We start from the raw sequence: 22081 nt of genomic DNA on the forward strand, positions 1-22081 counted from the left end.
GCCCCAAAGGTGCCCCATAGTCTCATATTAGGGGAGACGTCAGTCCAGATAGGAAATCATCAACTAACATTTTTTCCCTTTGAATTTGTTTTTAATGCTTCTCCTCCCATCATTTACACATTTCATAATATGATCATTACAAAACTGAAGCAAAGAGGGTCTTTTTTCAGAGCACTGCTCATAATTTACACTCTAGGGCCCTGATCCTGCAATGAGTTCTATGGGGGTGAACCGTGGAGCTCGGCCCCTGGCAGAGCCCCATTGAAATCATTGGGGCTCCACTTGGATCTCTGAGCTCTAGTCAAGGTTCTGTCCATATGCTGCTCAGTACTGGATCAGGGCCTAATTCATCAGTAGTGAGCTATGGATAAAAATAAAACGAATAGCGTCAGGAATATGGGCTTCTTTTTCTTTTGAGAAGAAAGCAGCATTGCCCTAGCTGACATTCTGTTAGAACCTACATGGCTAGATCCTGGGACTATGGGGGGTCTGGGCTGCTGACACCTCTGCATTGCCAGGGGAGGCTTAGGCTGCACTCCCATGGGAGGACCCTGTGACGCTGGGTTCAGCAGGAAGTACTGCCCAGCATGACCTGAGTGGCAGCCCTTCACAGGCTATTAAATACCAGTATTTAAACCAAGAAGCGGAGCTGTCTGAGCAACAACACAGATTACTTGCCCATCTCTGCTCCAGTTCCTGCTTGCGATGTACCCTAGGCTCTGGCTTCCGACCCTGGTTTGTCCTCGACTTCACTATTCGATTGCTGTTTGCAACCTGGTGCCTGACCCTGATCTCCTAGTAACCTGACTCTGCCTGCCTGCTGGGGCCTGACTCTTGGTTCACCCTCTGGCCTGTCTTGGACTCTGACCTCCTGGTACCTGACTTGGCCTGACTCCTGCTCCAACCACTAGGACTGATAGCCCTCATCCTGGTCGGGACACATTCCACATGATATAGTACAGGGAAGATCTGTGGGTGTGCTCTGAAATGTGCAGTATAATGGCAGGTTATTTTACATTGGCAGTGTGATCCACACATCTCATCAGTGTTTGGAGACAAAGGATATTACAAATAAAATATGCCAGATTTCCGTATTTGACCAAGATACTAATGAAGCTGGCGGTGTTCTGTTGGCAGGGATACAGGCCAGTGAGCTCGAGCTAAAAATGTATGCAGATGATGTTATTGTTATTGAAATTACCACCCTAATTTTTCCTTTTCAAAAAACAAAGGGGAAAACTGTTGGCCTTTTCAAATCCCAAACTATTGAATTTCTGATCATCACACCCATATTTGTGGATGAGGAAAGCTGCATTCACAAGCCTTGGAACTGCTATAATTAACTGACATCTTAGGCCATGTACTTTCCCAAAGCTGTTTATTCCTAAATGTCAAGCCATGGGGTGGTATGGGGGGGGGGGGGCGCGAGCATTTCTTTCAGAGAATCGTAATGGAACATGTATGAGGATGGGCACCAAGAATGGGAAATGTTAAGACAAAGCAACTCTTGTAAGGCAATAGTTTGTTGAATCTAGTGTTTAAGCAAACAGGCAGACTGTGGTGTGAAAGGGAAAACAGACACACAATGTTGCAAAAGGAGTTGTGAAAACCAGTTATTTCATGGCCTTCAGCACTTATTACTGGCTGCCATTCACAGAATAAGTAACATTAATTTCTTAGTCCATTTATCCAACGTGCTCTTTACCCACTTGTCCTATCAATCCATCTGTTCAATCCTCCTGTAACAGCTATTTAATCTAAATATCAGGAAAAAAAAGTTACTTTAAGCTACAGTAAGTGTCTCAAAGGAGGATATAATTTATTTATACAAAACTGATGCTAAGAAAATTCTATCTGTCCAAACCCATAAAAAATACAGGGAAACACTTTGTTTATGGTTGATCCACCTACTAGCTAACTCTCCTGGATATATGCAACATAGAAACATTGGGCCTGGAAGAGATTCACATCCATTAGAGTTTTCCTGGGGGAAAGCTCACAAACAGGAAGGCTATAAATTGCTGTCTCTGGCAGCATACCCAAGGCTGACTTCTTCTTGAATAGGACGAGGTACTTAGTGTATCTGGGTGGTAAGTCTTACTGTCATGGGTTTAAAGTACATTTCTTAAAAGGTGTGGCTCAGTAATGAGATCGTGGGTCTTTTTTACACAGTAAAAATGATTATACCTTCCAAAAACACAATAGTGTGTGTGTGTGTGTGTGTGAGAGAGAGAGAGAGAGACTGCTGTAATGGTTCATTTATTTAATTTATATTTTTTATAGATTGATGTATAGAAAATGCCTCTCACACAATATTTAAAAATAACCTCCCTGGCTCATTGACCCGTGTGAATGCTAACACTCTCACCCCACCAAAGAAATGAAATGTCTGTCAAACAATCACATTCTGTTTTGCCTCACAAGTAACAAATCCGGAGGAAAAAGAGGGGCTCTCCACTGTGTCCAGAAACTCACTAGAGTTAAGTTCTCTTGGACCACTGGAGGAACTGAATTCCAGTGCCCAGGGCTCTCCAGTTGGCACACTCCGTCAGCAGCCCCCAGATATCCCAATATAGGGTCTGTTTGCAACAGTACTCAGGTGATTGATCTCTGCCCCTGTGCAGCACACAGGGAGAAAGGGTGGTCTCTTAGGGTATGTCTACACTGCAATTAAAAACACATGGCTGGCCCATGCCAGCTGACTTGGGCTCAAGCTAATGGGCTGTTAAATTGCTGTGTAGACATTCGAGCTTGGGCTGGAGCCTGGGCTGTAGGACCTGGGAGCAGGTCTGGTGCTACCATTAAGGCAGGCCTGCACAACATATGGCCCGCGGGCCGCATGCGGCCCACGGGGGCTCACTGTGCGGCCCGCGGGGGCTCACTCTCAAGCCTGGGAGGGAGGAGGAGCAGCGGCGTGCGAATCAGCTGTTTCGCGCGCCGCGGCCGCTCGGGGTCTCCCCCTCCCTCCCAGGCTCTCAAACCTGGGAGGGAGGGGGGGGGGGGAGATCCACAGCGGCCGCGGCGCGCGAAACCGGCCCCCCTGCCCCAAGCGGGACACGGGCAGGGAGCCCTCGCGCGCTGCCGCGCCTCCACCCCCCCGCCCCAAGCGGGACACGGAGCCCGCGCGCGGCGCCGCACCCCGCAGGCCTCAAGCAGGACAGGGAGCCCTCGCGCGCCGCTGCCCCTCCCCACTGCCCCAAGCGGGACACGGGCACGGAGCCCTCGCCCCGCCCCCAGCAGGGACACGGGGCTCAGCCACCGCCCCCGTCCTGAGCGCTTTTTGGCCCACCCCCGCCCCGGGACTCCTGCCCCATCCACCCCCCTGCGTTCCTTGATGCCCCCCCCGGGACCCCTGCCCCATCCACCCCCTTCCCTGTCCCCTGACTGCCCTCCGCCACCCCATCCAACTCCTCTCCTGATTCCCTATCCAACCACCCCTTCTCCCTGTCCCCTGACCACCCTTGGAACCCCTGCCCCTGACTGCCTCCCACCGCCCCATCCAACCCCTGCTCCTTCCTGATTGCCCCCTGGGACCCTTGCCCCCATTCAATCCCCCTGTTCCCTGCCATCTGACTGCCCCGACCCCTATCCACCCCCCCACCCCACCCCCTGAACTCCCCTGTCCTCTATCCAACACCCCCTCCCTGCTCCCTTACCGCGCTGCCTGGAGGTGGCTGGCGGCGCTACAGCCACGCCGCTCGGCTGGAGCCGGGCCACGCCGCCACCGTGCAGTGCCTGGAGCACTGGGTCAGGCTGAGCTTGCAGCCCCCCTGCTTCCCGTGAATCAGCTGTTCACGCAGGAAGCCTGGGAGGGCTGAGAAGCAAGCAGCGGCTTCGCGCTCAGGCCCAGGGAGGCGGAGCAGAGGTGAGCTGGGGCGGGGAGCGGTTCCCCTCCGCGCCCCTCCCCCCGGGTTACCTGCTGTGGCGCGGGCGGCTCCCCCCACCCCAGCTCACCTCCGCTCCGGCTCCCTGGGCTTGAGCGCGAAGCCACCGCTTGCTTCTCTGCCCTCCCAGGCTTCCCGCGAGAACAGCTGATTCGCGGGAAGCGGGGGGCGGGATGGGGAGAAGCGGGGCAGAGTGTTCAGAGGCAGAGGCGGAGCGGAGGTGAGCTGGGGCTGGGGAGCGGGGCGGAGAGCTGGAGCACCCATGGGGTCGGCTCCTAAGGCGCCACTTTTGGATAATGTGCTCAGGGGGAGCAGCCGCTCCCTCTGCTCCCCCCCAGCTACGGTCCTGGTCACTTCAACTTACCAGTTGTTAAATTTAGAAGCCCTTTTAGAACCGGTTGTCCCGCGCAGGACAACTGGTTCTAAAAGGGCTTCTAAATTTAACAACTGGTTCCCGCGAACCGGCTCCCGCTCACCACTGGAGACTCCCCTTGCCGCTCTCACCCTAGGAGCCAGAGACCTCCCAGCAGGGCTGGTGAGTACGGCCAGGGAAGGGGGAAGGGTGTGGTGGAGTGAGTGTCTGGGAGATGTGCGGGGGGTGCTGGGCTGTGAGGGTGTGGAGGGCGCTGGGCAGTGGGGGAGGTTTGTGTGTTTTGGGGTGCTAGGCAGTGGGGGCCTGTTGGGGGGTGCTGGGCAGTGAGGGAGATCTGTGTGTGTCAGGGCACTGGGGGTCTGTGTGGGGCATTGTTTAGTTGTGGTGGTGGGGCTGTGGGGAAGGGCACTGGGAGGGAGGGAGGAGAAATCTGTGTGTATTGGGAAACTAGCGAGTGGGGGGTTCTATGTGGGGTGCTGATGTGTATTAAGAGTTACCAGCTGGATTGAGGACTGATAGATCTGGACAGAGTTTATATTGAATGGGCAAATGAAAAAGATCGCAGGGAAAAACAGTAAGGTTAGTTTAGCCGTCTTTGACATTTCGACCAATAAGGACATTAAAATGCATTTGTAATTACATATCTTATTCTTGGCTGATAATCATTTATTGATATTTTTTAGGAAAATTTTCAATTTAAAACACAAACTTTTGCTTTTCTTTTTTTACTTATGATGTCTATCTGAAAACCCATATAAATTGACACAAATTGCAAATTAAAACTTTTTAAATGTATAAGCATTTTACTCACTTGGGCGCATTTGCCTCATGGCACACAAATTTGAACTCTGCTTCAAAAATTTGCACAGAAGAAATTTTTCTTTTACCTTAATTATACTATCTTAGGAGCCCGCTATAACATAGTACCAAGGTTCAATACAAAGTCATATAAAAGTTATACAAAAATGCATAATGCAGAGATTTATCTACAACTGCATTGATTGACTGCTGTGTGCAGTAATATAGTGACCCCTGGACCTACAGGCTTCCACACACCGTCAGTGCCTTGCTAGTGTGCCATGCGCCGTGAGATATCTCTTCTCTTTGTGTGTGACTGTGAGTGTTTCCCTTGTGTGTGAATTTATTCAACAAAATCTTGAGCTTCATAATGGATACCATGAGTGAAAAGAAAAAGAGAAAAATAGAATCAGAGCACAGAGTTTTCAACACTGAATGGACGAATAAATACTTATATACTATTTCCAAAGACAAAATACTGTGCCTCGTGTGTCGCGAAACGTTAGCCGTTCCGAAAGAATACAACCTTCGGTGGCACTTTGAAACTAAGCATCCCAATCTCGCCAAATTGAGCCCAAATGAAAAAATAATTAAAGCAGCCAGTTTAGCGAAAAACCTTAGTAGAGAACAGCAAATTTTCAAGAAAGTGAGCACTGAGAACGATACAGTTACTAAAGTAAGCTTTAAAATTTCTAAGGAAATTGCTGCTGCTGGGAAATGCTTGACAGAAGGCGAGTTATTAAAAAAGTGTATGTTGATTGCTGTATCTGAGTTATGTCCAGAAAAGAGGGGAATATTTGAGAATGTCAGTCTATCACACATGACTGTACGGAGAAGAATAGCTGACATTTCTACCAATTTAAGTGATCAGTTAAAGCAGAGAGTCAGTGAATTCTGCTTTTACTCCCTAGCTATGGATGAAAGCACCGATTTAAAAGACACCGCCCAACTTCTTATTTTTATTAGAGGTATTGATAAAAACTTTGAAATTACTGAAGAACTTGCTGGCATGTGCTCCATGACGGGTCGCACAACCGGAAAAGAAATTTCCAGTGAAGTGATAAAGTACACGAATGATAAGTCGGGATTAGATTTCACAAACTTGGTGGCCATTTGTACTGATGGTGCTCCAGCTATGTGCCAAAAAAATGTTGGAGCAGTTACTCTTCTTGAAGAATTTATCGGGAGAGAAATAACCAAACATCACTTCATTATGCATCAGCAGGTTTTGTGTAGCAAAGACTTAAAATTTGAGCATGTAATGTCAGTGGTAGTTTCCATTGTAAACTACATCCGTTCTAGAGGACTAAAACATAGGACATTTCGAGCCTTTCTTGAAGGGGTAGACACCGAGTGCAATGACTTAATCTACCATACAGAAGTGAGATGGTTGAGTCGAGGAAGAGTGCTCCAGCGTTTTGTTGCTTTGAAAGAGGAGGTAGCAAAATTCCTAGAAAATGGGCCAATAAAATTCCCAGAGCTTGAAAATGAGTCCTGGAATCAAGATCTCTTTTTCTTTTGTGATATTAGAGCACACCTGAATGATCTCAACATTCAACTTCAGGGAAAAAATCAACTTATATTTCAAATGTGTGCAGCAGTGAAAGCTTTCAAAATGAAATTGAAACTTTTCAGAAGTCAGCTGTCAAAAGGTGAAATGTGTCACTTTCCCACTTGTGCACAGCGTATCCCTCAGCACAAACACGCCGAGTTAGGAGAAAAATACGCAAAGCACATCATTCTTTTGATTGAAGAATTTGACAGAAGACTTACTTTGTCTAAAGAAGAAGACGTCCAGTTGAAGCTGATTGAAGATCCCTTTTCTGTGGATCCAGAGGAAGTGCCACTAGATTTGCAGTTGGAGGTTATTGAACTTCAGTGTTCAGCAGTTTACCGAAATAAGCACAGAGAAAGCAGCTTGCGGGACTTCTACAAAAGTCTGGACAATGAAGTTGCACTGAAAACGTTCAGCATTTTTGGACGCACTTACATATGTGAACAAACATTTTCCATCATGAACATGAATAAAAACAAGCAACGTTCTTCTCTGACTGACGACCATTTGGAAGACATTATGAAAATATCCACTTCAAATATGACCCCCAAATGCGACAAGCTTGTTGCCGAAAAGAGATGTAATATTTCTCATTAAATTTGCAAGGTAATTATGAAAAGTACAAATGTTTTCTTTCAACGGAACAGATGTTTTTAATTTTTCCATGATTAATAAAAAAAATTAAAAGAATTTAAAAAATTGTTTGATTTAATTGAAAAATTCTTAATAAAGTATCACACACCCTCCCCCGCAAACCTTAGCTGTTTCGGCGGTGCGGTGCTGGGGAAGGAGGGTTTGTTTCCGCGGGGCTGGGCGGTGCTGGGGGGGGGGGTGTTTCCGCGGGGCCGGGAGGTTTCGGCCCTCAGCTGTTTTCTTTGGAGTAATATGGCCCTCGCTGCTTTATGAGTTGTGCAGGCCTGCTTTAAGGGGAATAGAAAGAGAAGTGAATTGGAGCTGCAAGGAAAGGAGGAAAGCAGGGGAGGGAAGGAAAAGAGGGAGAAGTCAAAGAAGAACAAGAAGACGCAGAACCAACTGGGAAAGAAAAGGAGGGAAAGAGGAGAGAAGGGGGCTAGTTAAAGGGAGGCAAAATAACTCTTTGGCTTATAATTTCAGTGTATCATATCACACAATGAAGCCTTCATCTTTCCCCCATCCAACCCCCATTAATCCCATGTATTCATGCTTTGGATAAGAGAAAGGATTTGGTTCTTAGATTCCTGTAGAGTCCACATACTATAATTTTGCTCAACATATATACAGCCTCACACATGCATATAGAAGGTATAGCTCAGCTGCATGCACACATATGTACCTCTGCCACCTCCAATCTTACCTCCTGTGATGGGGTGGATTCCCCACACTAGCCCTGCAAGACCTGAATTAGGCCAGGTGGACCCAATCGGATAATTAGGCTGCAAGCAGGGGAGAATTAGGCTGGAGGCAGCTAATTAAGGACAGGCTCATCTGTGCAGGAACAGGTTGGCTGTAGAGGGAAGCTGCTGCTGGGAAAGCCTGCAGGGAAGTAGGCTGCAGTCACTCCCTGAATGGAGTGAGTTGGACAATGGAAAACCCAGAGATGGGTGGTGGGGGGGAGTCATATGTAGGAAGAAGCCCAGGGAAACAGCAGTAAGAGGTAGGACTGCACAGGAATTGTGGCCATGGGTGGCAGGTATCACAGGCCAGGGGAGGGTGAGCCCCCCTGAACAGCCAGGTGTAGTACTGCCCATGTTCTACCCCCAGGCCTGTCCTGCTTTCTGCTCTTCCCCCGGCCTGGGCTGAGGCTAGGGCAGCCATCCCCCAGGGCTCTGGGATGGGGGGTGGCTGGGGCCAGTGCTTGCACTGCCTGCCTGGGGCAGAGGGTAGCTGGGGCTGGTGTTTAGGGTGACCAGACAGCAAGTGTGAAAAATCAGGACAGGGGCTGGGGGGTAATAGGAGCCTATATAAGAAAAAGACCCCAAAATCGGGACATCTGGTCACCCTACTGGTGTTTGTTGTTCACCTGGTGCTCTGGGGCTGGGCGAACCTTAGGTAGAAGGGGCAGGGCTGGGAGCTAGCCTCCCTGAATGGGTGGTTCATATGCCTGTTGCTGCTTGTTATAGGGTCCCTGGGCTGGAACCCAATGTAGAGGGTGGGCCTGGGTTCTCCTAGCAGCCACTGAGGGGTGGTAAGAGCATTGGAGGTGCCAGACAGCTAGTAGCTCTGGAAAGACTGTGGACCACAGAGGCTGATTTATGGACACCAATGTGCGCTGCACTAGAAAAGTTCATGTTGCCAGGGTTTTCTAATGACTGGGAGTCTACATTTATGGACAGTCTGGGAAACTTTTGCCACCAAAAGACATGTTATAAAGGGAGTTACTGTCCCCATTGTTGTTCTGGGTGACCCCACATACCCCCCTTTTGCCTTGGCTTATGAGCCCAGCTCAGAGGGCCTGGCAAAAAAAGGTTCAGCTGCACTCACATCAGGTACAGAATGGTGGTTGAATGTGCGTTTGGCAGATTTAAATCCTGCTAGGGCTGTCTGCAGATCTGTTTGGGTGTGACTTCCAGTGCTCTTCATAATCTTTGTGAAGCCAAAGGTTTGTCCCTGAATGTAGCTATCACAGTCATGGATTGCTAGTACACGCAACCGGAAATCTGGAGCAGGATGCACACAGGCAACAGAAATCAGGGATGGTCTATGTTCCCACATTCTAGACTTGTATGGCCCAGTGGAAGAGGGATAATAGTGCATTTATAAATGTACAGTGTTTACAGTAAAGGAGGTACTGCCACACTATGCAATGAAATGGGGGGATTGATTGTTATGGATTGTACCTGTGAATGACATGACTGCTTATGCAAGGGGGAGCGTGGGGCATGTGGCAAGAACTGCTGATTTGCAGTATGGCTTGATGTAGATAAATGTAGTGTGAAATAGTTTTTTGCATACAACTTACCAATTGTCCTTTATCAGGTGTTTGCCTTTATTATTTGAAGTACATGTTAGATGATGTGATGCAGTAATGGTAATAACATTTCTTAATAAAATAAAAGTCTCTATTTTAAAACTTGAATTAGAAAAAAGAAATTAAACCGTTGCCAGGCAGGCCAGCTGTCATTAGCAAACGAAGATACCAGTAATAAACCAAACTCTATAAACCAAACATTGAACAGTGAAACCAGTGGCCACAAATGACCTCCTCCTCCCCCGACTGTTGCATGGCTCCTGACATGCTGTTCGCCTGTCCTTTCGTTCCACATTTAGCACACAAGTGGAGCTGCTGCAGAAGGTGGAGGCATTCGCAGGGGTGGGCATCTGCACAGGGGCAGAGGTATGCAGAAGGGAGGGGATCAGCCTAGGGGTGGAGAACGGCATGTTGTAGATTTGCCTTGTCCAGCTGCTAAGTCAAGTCCTGATTACCTGGACCACCCAAACATGTAATGGTCCAAAGTGTGTCTGGTCTGCAGCACATAGTACCATGCAGAGGAGTCAGGACATGGTTTGGGTGCAGTAGGGGGCTGTACTCTGGTGGCCATAAGCATAAACAGCCTCTTGAATAGACCTTTCTGCTGGGCTCTTTCTTCTTCCGTCAACCAACGTTCCTGCTCTAGAAACTGCTACAAGCCTCTCCTAGCGTATTGAAACGCCATCCTCTCACTCTTTAGCCTGTCTATGCCTTTCCACTTGCCGTGACTCCTCCTCCCTCTGTACTGCATCTGCTTGTTGGTTCTATCCAGAATGTCCACCATAAATTTGTTGGGGTTACTAGGCCTGCCTGAGCCAGAGTTCTTCCATGTTTAAACTCTGTCCTTCCATGTTTAACTCTAATCGGCCTCAAAAGCCAAGGACAGAAATTGGAATGTGTAAACAGCTAGTTATCAATTACAACCTTGCTCATACCAGGTACCAAGCAATAATGATGAGGTTTGCATGTTTCTAGCTGGAGAAGGGGTAATAAACTAAGGGTAAACAGGACCAAATAACTGTTTAGAGGAATGTTACTAACAAGCTAGATTTATAGCCCTAGAATGATTTAACGGCTTAAATGTATAAACATGCCTTCGGTAGAGAGGGGGAGAGCGGGGGGGCTTAGTTGTAAAATGTATAAGAAGAGAGAAACTGTTTTTGCTAGTGTGCTTGATTTGAGACTTGCCTGTCTCCTTGCACCACTTTGAGATCTCAAATAAACTTTGATTGTTTCTCCACCCCGGTATGTTTATTGACGCGAAGCACACCGGCCAACGAACCCCGCTGTTGCTGTCCTCGGGCTTCTGTGCCGGCAACAAATTCATAATGGAAATGCTTCTGCTTGAACCAGTCCATGACAGTTCTGCATCTCAGGGACATGCTGCAGTGAGTCCATGCTGCTGAGGTGGAAGGATCAGCAGAGGCCAAAGGTCTATTGGAGGTCGAAGGGCCTAAAAGCAGACCTCAAATAGTGCATTATTGTTTCAGTGCTTCACAACAGGTTCGGTGCATCCCCAGGTAAAAGTGCCTTGTAGAATCTCAAGGCTGTAAAAATGAGCTTCAATGTATTTTGAGAGTAATGCCTCAGCTCCCAGAAAATCTGTGGCCACAACTCAGTGAATCACAGTGAAAAAACTGCACGGACAATGATAAACTGCCATTTTTAAAGAAAAAACAATGGTAAATTGTAAAACAGCTTGGCCCTTGGTGGGGGCGTGAGGTGGGGAAAGGAGCCGTGGCTTACAACTACAAATCTTCTCTCTACTTTCAGGCATTCCACATTCTCAAGCACATAACAATACTAGAGGTTTCAGAATGGCAAAGGGAGATTTTTATTCCAAGCTGCCAATGCCAAGCCAGCTGTATATGTCTCAGAGGTTTTTAAACTTATGATGACAGAACAGCACATCTACAAGTGGAGTGGGCTGGTGACCTACAGAGGAGAGGATGGGAAATATGCCTTTCCCTGGAATTTGACTACCTATCTGGAGTTCCTACTATAGGAAAAGTCTGTGGCAATTGGGATTGGTAAAAATGTGAGTTTCTAGTAAAAAATTTGAATTCCACGTCATGATGGGGTGAGGTCAAGGTGCTGACGTGCAACTGGCTACTAGCAGATTCATTCAGTACCGCCTGCAGCTTGTAATATCTTTTGCATTGGGTCATAAACCAGAAAATTGTTCCCATCTTTATATTAATACCAAACATGGAGACAGAAACTTGCCAGGCTGAGGGCGGGGCTATTTCTGCCTCTTGTGTTTCTGCTGCTGGTTCTGTGCCAGGCTGCTCTTCTGAGGGGGCATCAAAAAGCACCTCCAATTTGGGACACAGAAGGTGCTGCAGCTTGTCCAGCAGCAAAGCCTCCTCGGGGACAAGTTTGAGCACAAGAGTCACTTTGGCAGCCTCATCCAGTAGTTGCTCTTGAGCCGTTTAACCCACTCCCTGTGCTGGTCGTCCATCCAGTGAATCCCCAACACTGCCGGTTTCTTTGCTATTTCCTGTTACATGTCATTCCTGGAGCTCTTGCTAAAGTCCAACTGTTTGCTTGCCTTGCATGAGAGGTTAACCAAAATCTGACTGTGCCCCAGGATCAGATAGCAGTGTGCTTGGCAAAGGACTTTTTTGTGTCGGTGGCCATTACAAACACAGGAGAGGGTTCATTCTGCTTGCAGCTCAGAGGGCACAATGAAATGGCAGGGTTAAAACGCCGAGCATCTGTACTCAAAGAGCCTTGGAGGTGTGGGGGGGATGGGCCTGAGCTGTGTCCATAATGCAAAACAATGGAGTTTGGACTTGGGTCCCTGCAGGGACTGGGCTTGAACCCTCCACCCCGGCAGGCCCCAGACAGACAGAATTATGTGTAGACCAGGGGTTCTCAAACTTCACCGCACTGTGACCCCCTTCTGATGACAAAAATTATTACATGACCCCAGGAGAGGGGACCGAAGCATGAGCCTGCCCGAGTCCTGCCACTCCGGGGGCGGCAAAACTGAAGCCCAAGGGCTTCATCCCTGGGTGTGGGGCCTGTAACCTGAGCCCCGCCGCCCCAGGCTGAATCCGAAGCCCTGGGCTGTGGGACTTTGGCTTTGGCCTCAGGTGATGGTGCTCAGGCTTGGACTTTGGCCCCGGGCCCTAGTCAGTCTAACACCAGCCCTGGCGACCCCATTAAAATGGGGTCCCGACCGACTTATAGTTTGAGAACCACTGGTAGACGGAAGGAGGGTTTGGGCTTGAGCCTGAGCCTGGGCTTAACTAAGTGTCTGTTGACACTGCAATGTAACAAGGGAAGAGGCAGGAGATAAACAGCGCAAAACAAAGCTGCGTCAACTGCAGCAGCAAGGACTCCGCATCAGAGCTGTGCAAATAACTGGCATATTTGGTTGAACCGAAAAATCAGAAAACAAAAGTAGTTTTGGATCAGCCCCCAAACAATTTTTTTAGCAAACCAAATGAGTAGAAAAATTTTCATTTAGTGTCAAACAATGTCATTCAACCCAAAATGAAACATTTTGTTCCATTGGGTTTTTTTAGCCTTTTTAAAAAAAATAAAATTGCAGTAAAACTCAAAGGGAAAAGGGATTTTGAATTTAAAAAACAAAAACAAAAGATATTTAAATGTCAAAATGAAACATTTTGATTCCCCCCCCCCCCCCCCCATTTTTTGACAAAAACAATTTGGTGAATTCAACCCAAATTCATGAGTTGTTGCGGTTGACCTAAATCTGCATTTATTGTTTTCTTTTGTTTTTAAAGATTTTGCACAGAAAACTTTCCCCAGTTCTAATCAGCATGCAGCCTGAGGCAGCACGGGACAGCCAGAGCTATGGTAGAGAATGGCAGTCCTGGTATTGCCTGGGTCAGCAGTGGTCAAGCTATTTTTTGGTGTGCAGGCTACAGAATTAATTGAAAATTGAAACACTGACTTGCAATGTTGGGGCCCATATACCATTGAGAATGAATGAGTTTGTAATGTCTGATGAATATAGCCAAAACATTAGCATCTGACAGCCACGGATTTATGGATCCAAATATAATTTTTTACTGAGGAAGAGGGAAATCTTCTTGGTAAATAGGCCTCTAAATTGATTGATGGATTCTGGTAGGTATCTAAATTGATGGGCTGCTCCATAGCAAACAAGTTCCCTATCAACAAAGGATGAAATGGCTAAAAGGCATAAGTAACGGGTAAGGACAATACAATCAACAGGTATAATGACTGTAATCTTCATTACTTGAGCGATGTGAATTTTTTGGGGCAAAATATTTTCATAAAAAAGTACAGATTCAAATGCAGATTTGGGTTCACCAAAACATTTTGTGAATTTGCCAAATTGTTTCAGTTAAAAAAAATAAAAGAAATAGACATTTTTTTATTTCAGAATTCTTGAAATGTTCTGATTTGGAAGACTTTTCATTTCCAAATTTATTTGTTTTATTTAGAAAAGGTTAACAAAAAATTCTTTCAATTTTTGCTGAAAAATTCAAAGCAAATTCATTTCATGCTGACTCAAAACAATTTTTTTTTCAATTTGTCAGTTCAGTCAACAAACCAAAAAATCAGGTATTCACACAGCTCTATTCATTACACCATTATAGACTACCTATACCACTGCAGTTTCCCCTGTAAACTAATTGATTATTCTTAGCTATTCATGCTTGCATATTGAAAGCATTCTGAACTATGCTGGATCATGACATTATCTTATGATGAGCAGAAAGAAGCATGTAATTCTGTGTTCATGACACAGTATGAAATATAATCAAAATGTCAAGTATAGTGTAAATCCAGCTTTTAACTTTCTTTAAATGTATCACACAGCCCATCTCATGCAGTTCCATCAGTCAGATGACACCTCACTGTTCACCATCCATAGCTCAGCGGTACTGAATTTTTTCCCTAACATTAAGGCATTGCTTCCTAAAGTGCTACATTCAAGTTACTCTGGTGTGATGAAGTGGGAATTTTCTTAATATAGTGTGTGAATGCTGTGTGCCTCAGTTTCCCCATGTGCTGCATGTTTATTTAGGTGGCGGGAAAGGTAGTTTTAATTTTGCAGATGACCTGCTATGACTGTCGCCTGGCTGCTGGGGGTCCAAATGATGGCCAGACGTTTTGTAACCTAGCAACTGATGATCCAGGGGCCCACCCTCTGCAAGAGGCCAGCTAGCTGGTACCAGATGGAGAACAAAGAGCTGAGGTGGAGGCCAGGTGACTGGTTTTGCCTGGGAAACACAACAAAGGATGGAGGAGGGGCAAATGGGCATGACATAGGTTGGGCTGCTGAAAACGTGTCTCAGTCTCCTTTGTAGGTCTGGCATGGTGAGCCAGGGCTCTGGGACTGACCAAGATGAACCTGGCTATAACTTCCTGCTTTCTGTGCTAACAAATAACTTTTCCATGCTGTGTTCTAGACAACTAATAAACCCTTCTGTTTCACACTGCTGGCTGAGGGTCACTGCAGAAGTTGGGGGTGCATGACTCCCCTTGGGGCTGTATGTGTGTAAGGCTTCCCCAGGTGTCCTTTTCAGGTGGACTTACTGCAGGGAGCTCACTTCAGAGGTGCCGAAGGCTCCGAGGTTGGTCCCAGGAGATGGTGAAGCCAAGAAGGTTTATCTTAGTGAGTGTGCACTATGCGGGGTTGTCACACTGAAGAGGGTCCTGCCTGGGGTTGATTCAGAGCTATTTGTGAGCACCAAGCCTGTGCACCCATGACAGCAGTAGCCTCTACCAAATGCTGTGAAAAAGGGGGAAATTACATAATGCACACGCACAAAATTGTACAAGACTATCCCATGGAAGGAGGGAGAATTTTTCCTGATCTCAGGTGGCCATGTATAATAGGAGGAATGTTAGATCATAAAAACAACTGCTAAGAGATAGCTGGGTAGTTAATATAAGAAGATCAAAATAGATGAATGAGAAAAGAACACAGGAAATTCTTACTCTTGCTTTCAGACAAAAGCAGATTCAGCCCACCATGTAATACCATATTGGAAAGACACTAAGTAGGCTAACAGCCTGCTCCATCTTTTATTAGTTGATCAAATAAGGCATTGCCTGATAGCAGAGGGAATCTTAATTACATCCGTTCATTGGATCAGTGAAATGCAGGAACATATCAGACTTGTGCTCACAGTTTATTCAGTTACCATCACATTATCACTAACCAGAGAGGGGAGGCGTCAGGCACGCACAGGTATCAAATACATTCACAAGCTGAAGATGCAGTGACAAATCCCGAGAGTTACAGAGCCCTGTTGTGAATTCAATAGGAGCTGTATGTGCTGAGCTGTTGTTTATTCTCCCTGTATATAGTGTCTCCTAGATCTCGTCCCCAGTTTTTTCCCTCCCTTCCAAAAGGTTCTGCACTGTGGTCACTAACCTTTCTCCAGTGGCCTGTTTTGTTACAAATTGGAATCAATGAAAATAATCAGCCTTAGAGAGGTGCAAGAGGCTCTATCTGCTATATGACACTTCAGGTGTTATCACAAGACCACGGGGCCACTGTTAGCTCTGTGGAGGTTAGACAGACATGTATCAGGGATGGTCTAGGTTTACTGGGTCTTGCCTCAGTGTAGGTGCTAGACTAGCTGACCTCTTGAGGTCCCTTCCAGCCCTACACTTTTGATTCTAACAAACAACTAAGCATTTACTTTTCTTAGGAAGTGCAGTTAGTGTGGTCTAGTAAACAGGGGAGCTGGGTTCTCTTCCTGCCTTTGCTACGGGTCTGTGGAGTGATTTTTGGATAAGTCCCTTCAGCTCTCCATGCCTCAGTTTCACCATTTGTAAAACTGGGATAATGTGCTTTGAGATCTACTGATGAACAGACCTATATTATATTAAAGTAATTTAGCAATAGAGTTGATCGATCAGTTTGTTACTGAGTGGTGGGCTCCATATCCTAGTTAGAACAATAAGTAAGTAGCACTTGCAGGTAGGTCAGTGCAGAAATGTCTCAGGTGAAAGAAGTTGGGTAATCTCTTAAAGGGAAAATATCAATGTGGGAAGATCTGGCTCTGCCTGCAAGGGAAGTTAGCTAACAGGTTGCTTTCCACACACATCTGTTTAGATGTACAATATCTTGAGGGAGATTTTTTTCCCTATTGACAATGAGTCTGCAAGAATTATGAGAATAGAATTTACTGTAAATCCTTTTCAAAATCAGTTTAATTGTTAATGATCATGGGGAACAGATTAATATCCCTGGTAGTTTGCTCCTTTTAAACAGCTGAATAAGGAGCTGATGAATCCACCTGGGAACTACTTCTCCAACCATAGGAATCAGATTAATAATTGTATCTAAGGAATGGTCTCACTAACCTGAATAACTAGATCTATGAAGGGATTATTTTAAATGGAATGGAATGGAAAAATCTCTAACCATTCTTTAGAAACCTGGCTAAAGAAGTAGGGTGACCAGATGTCCCGATTTTATAGGGACAGTCCCGATTTTGGGGGCTTTTTCTTAAATAGGCACCTATTGACCCCCCCATTCCCTGTCCCAATTTTTTACACTTGCTATCTGGTCACCCTATAAAGAAGCAGCCTGATTCTTCTCACAAGTTGGCCAACTGGCCATCTATTTCTCTAGGTGAAGGGAGTCTGGATTATATAGATGGATTTCTTTTCAATAGAATACCTCCATTTATCTCTTGTGGCCAAAATCAGGCCCACTTCCACTTAGGATCCTAAACAGGGATTTAGGAACCTTGTTATAGGGTAGCCAGTTCTGAAACTTGTGGCCTAACCTGCCAGTTCCATTAATTCTGATTAATTCAGTGAAGGGAAAGTTATAGAATAAATTTGCCCAGCAAAAGTCAATGGCACATCGTTATCCCATTAATAAATAAACCCAACTTTGGTTGTATCATAGGCTTTTGAAGACATTAAAAGACTGGGGATGGAAAAGCTCATTAGAGGTGATCCCTTTGAAGTCAACAGCAGAACTCTGATTAAGGTCAATGAGGCCAAGATTTCATTAGAGATTTACAAAAAGAAAAAGAAGCTGCTAGTAGCTATTAGCTACTTTTTCAAAACTGGCTAAGCCTAGTACTGACTGAAAAGTCACTGCAACTTGGTGGCCCATGTGAAATAAATGTTAGATCACACCTGTTTCCACTTGCCACGTATCCCTCTCTGGCAGTCTCATGGTCTGTGTATACATTTAATAATGTGTCATGATACTGGTACGTTAAAGCCAGTCTATTAATAGACCATTAATACATTTGCCTTTTTATGGCAATTATGTCTCTATATGTGAGAAGACGGTAAAGCAAATCACACACACAGCAAATTGATCAAATCAAGGTCCATCCCTACTGATTTAAGCACTGAAATAGAAAATGACTAAATTGCTGGGTCCTTAGAACTGAAAGAAAAAATAAGGTTTAAGCTATAACAGGCATAAATACAGTGTGCTTTCAAAGGGGGAGAAAAATGTCATCTGGCATTGGCAGACTCTCGTTTTTCCACATTGAATGTAAAGAAAAGCATAGAGTCATACACAGTTTGACAATTATAAGGCACAAGAAGGAGCAAAGACTCCAAGACCACTTTTTAAATGATGATAGCTTAAGAGTTCAAAACAGGATGGAGAGAGACAAAGCGCCAAATCATACAGGGCCATATTTTAAAGAAATATCCTGCATGCCCTCTCACAGCGTCAGTAAGCTTAATTAAGTTAGGTTTTAAATTCTTCCAGCCAAAAAACCCCAAAAAACCTGAATTGGCATTACAGTGATTTAGAATTAGCTTGTACCCAGTCGGGGACATGGCCCTTGTTGATAATCTGGGCACCAATGTGGTCTTTAGATTGTTTCAGTGCCCACTGGACAAAGCTCTGTGTCACAATTAGAGGAGAACTCTATTCTATTCAGCCTATCTCTCATTTCTTATATAACACTGTGACAGGGTGCACAAAGCCCAGATTGGTCAGGTGAGGGTTAATGAAGTGCTCTGGGCTTAAGCAGTCCTGCCCCACAACACTTGGAAGGCATGTCAGACCTGGAGGGAGGACATACAAAAGGAGCAGCTCAGCTGGTGGCAGACCTGGAAGGAGAGTAGACCTTTGATCCTTAGCTCCCGGAGAAAGCCTGGCTGAAGGCAGGAGCTGCTCAGGTGACTGCTGCCTGTCAGGGCCCACTTTGAGGGAAATCGAGGCCTGAGACCTAACCATTTCTTTGGGACTATTATTAGAGCCTTGCCTATGTGCACTGAATCAAGCTTCAGCCTCCCAGAGACAGTGCAGGGAGAGAGCCCCATCACCATGCTGTGCTAGTTCATTTGTGTTTGTTTTTCCTTTTTATCTTTGCTAGCCCATGGCCTCCCCTAGCCTCAGTGTCAGGGCTGAGTCTCCCGCAACCAGACCCATGCTATTGACCACCCAGAGATCAAAGACTAAAGACTGGGTGAGTTCAGAGCCCCATCATGCCTCTAGGGGGTTCCCTTGGGGTGCCCTCGGGGACCAGACCTGTGACAGGCACCCATCAAATCCCATCAACATTTTGTAAGTGAATTCTTATCACCAACTGCCATAGTATTTACATGAACACTTTCAGAGTTATCCTTTAAGGTATCCCCTCCTGCCCCACTTTGAAGACATCTGGGTGAAAATTTGTTCATAAAATTAAGTTTGGGGAGGATAAAACTTGTACCCAAGAAGACAATGGATGAAATCCTGTCTCAATTGAAGTCCATGGCAAAACACCCATTGATGTCAATGAGGCCAAGATTTCACCCATTATAATTGTTCAGAAGTACGCCTGAGGGGAATGATGCCAGTCACAGTCTGCCTTTCCCTGGGTGTTAGGATAAAATCACACAAGTCTCTCTTACACTAGATGGGGTAAGGCTGCTTCTGGCTCATTAGGTCAAACAGGAAGATAGGAGAACTTTGAGATGAACGGAATGAACCTCGGTTTAACATCTTTCCACAGTGCAGAAACACAATGCAACACTGGCCTCATCTACAGTATACTAAATATTTCAGGATGCATTGTAATTGCAGCAGTCTGTGGCTCCACTGAAACAGAAAAGAGTGGGGATATGGGGAATTTTTGTTTCATCCTCCTTGTTTCAGTACAGTCAAAAGAAGAACTGAGCTCACATTCAGTTCATGCAAGCTGACTCCTCCAGTTGCTAGTAGAGAATGTTGGACTCACCATTTCCTAAAAAGAATTTCTCCCCTCAGATTTAAAACATCCCATTCTACCTAATCATAGCTCCTGTCATATCAAGTGTCATGTCTCTGCAACTATTTTTCTACCTACACTATGCTGAAAAATACTAACTGATCACTGAAGGCAAGAAGCTAGGACTTTGGAAAAGATCTTAAAACTATCAAGGGGGAGGATTATGGGTTGATACAACAGATGTCCCTTAGGATCTTTCTCTCCTTTTTCTTCAGCTAGTTATTGGATAATACACAGTGGAACTGGAGATCTCAAAGGATTGGTGATTTCACCTTTATTTCATTGGTATCATTCCAATATGGGTTGATGATCACCAAAAATTGTGTGTGGGGGAGGGGTGTCTGCATATAAAAGGAATATGGAATAGTATATGACCACATTGCACAGAATCTGGCAAATAATCTTCTATTCCCTAAAAACAACTGGACCAACACACGATATTCTGTGCATTCAATTCACCACCAGTTCAAAATGCATTAAGGAGTTGTCTTTCAAAAAGTGCCATTGCACCCAAGCTGTGAACTCCCCAGGGTTGCCCAGCCATGCATCCAAATATTTTTAGCAGCTCTGGTTATCAGTGTCTCACTCCTCTCTCTTTTAAATGTGAGCTTTCTTTTCCAGCACCTCTCTTTTGCCTGGGTGAGTGCACTATAGCCTTCTAACATGACAGTGCCTTAAACTCTTTGTTGATCATTAGTAAACATTTCTGATTAGTCACCTAATGTAGCTGTTAAATTTTCAGTGTTACAACTAGCAGAACATATGTTCAGTGATTGCAGTTTTAGTGTAATTCCTTGGATACCTTTGCTGGCAACTTTGCATAGTTTAATTTGACAGAGTCCTCTTCAGATACCTTTTTTGCTTTTATTTCTTCTTCCAAGTTAATTAACAATATTCCTTTTGTTATATACAGAGCAACCCATAGGCATGCCTGCACTCTAGTTCTGCTGAGGGCATAGAGAAAGAACTTCTGAATTTCTAATTATAGCAACTGATAGGGAGCTGAAGCCAGAACTGATTTATGGAGCAGCTAAGTTCATGAGCGAGCGCATTATGTACTCCACCGACTGTAAGCCAGGGAATTTCTAAACACTAGCCTATTGAGGTTAAAAACCTGCAGTACTTTTCCACATTTCTTTATCACTTCTACAAAACGCTAATCCTGTGGGTGGAAAGTTATTTTGTATAATACGCCTTTTCTTATTTTAGGAGAAGGAGAATCTTCTGAAAGCAATCTGTGGATAATCCTCATTAAGATACTATTAACAAGATGTATTATTAAAAATGTGCTTCTACTGTTGAAGCAATTGCCCTTGATTATAAATGGGTAAATTGGTTAATGAGAATAGTAGTTAATTGGAAGTATTACTGCCAAACAGGGAAATTATATGAAAGTTAAATATATCACATTGCTCTTTTAGATACTTAATTATCGTGGGGAGAGCGAGAGAATAATAAAATATAGGTATAATATTTTAAAAATAAATTTCAGACCTCTGTATAAATAAAACTGAACAGAAGTCAAAGGTGCACATTTATTCTGGTGAAAGTGATCTGAAACTATTTCTTGTACGTCTGTAGGCAAGAAAACATTGAAATAATCAGAGATCACTTTTTAATTCTAAAATTTTCTATACACTAATGGGTCAATCTAATAAAATGCCACTAAGCATGCAGTGCAGAAGAACAGGCGCAAGGCCTGTGCGCCACTTCTGTCTTACTTAAGCCCTGTGCACAGTTGTGCTGGCCTTGTGCATATAGGTCAATTTCATCCTAGAGGCCACATTGTGACACCTATACTGATGCTAAGTGGTACTTTGTGCTAAGGGCTGGATTCCGCCAGTTACGCATGCGGAGCAGAATCTTCTTCCTCAAGTAGTTCCACTGGAATCAAAAGGGCTAAATGCAAGGAGTTATTTGTGGAGGAAAATACTACTCCCTGTGAGTGAGGGTGGCAGGATCTGGCCCCAAATGATTGGATAACTCCACGGTACTGAATTTAAGTGTCAAATGACATTTCCCTTTTAAGACCATGATTTCAAGGACATGGCACTTGATTGAAACACTTTCTTGCAACCCGAAGCTCCGTGTGTAATAACAATGATTAACATTTTTGTAGTGCGCTTCATACAGAAGTTCCAAAGAGCACAGTCAATTGCTCATTGATTACAGACTGTAGGGCTATGCTCTGCTTCCCTTACTCATGTTGACTAAGACTAGTCCCACTCAGTGCTTAATTTGTAATGAATGTGGTGCCTGGACTCAAGCAATTTTTTTACTTCCATAACTGACACGGCAAGCCCAGAAGGGCCAGGGAAGATGATAGTACAT

The sequence above is a fragment of the Emys orbicularis genome, chromosome 2, assembly GCF_028017835.1.
Source record: "Emys orbicularis isolate rEmyOrb1 chromosome 2, rEmyOrb1.hap1, whole genome shotgun sequence".
NCBI lineage: Eukaryota > Metazoa > Chordata > Testudines > Emydidae > Emys > Emys orbicularis.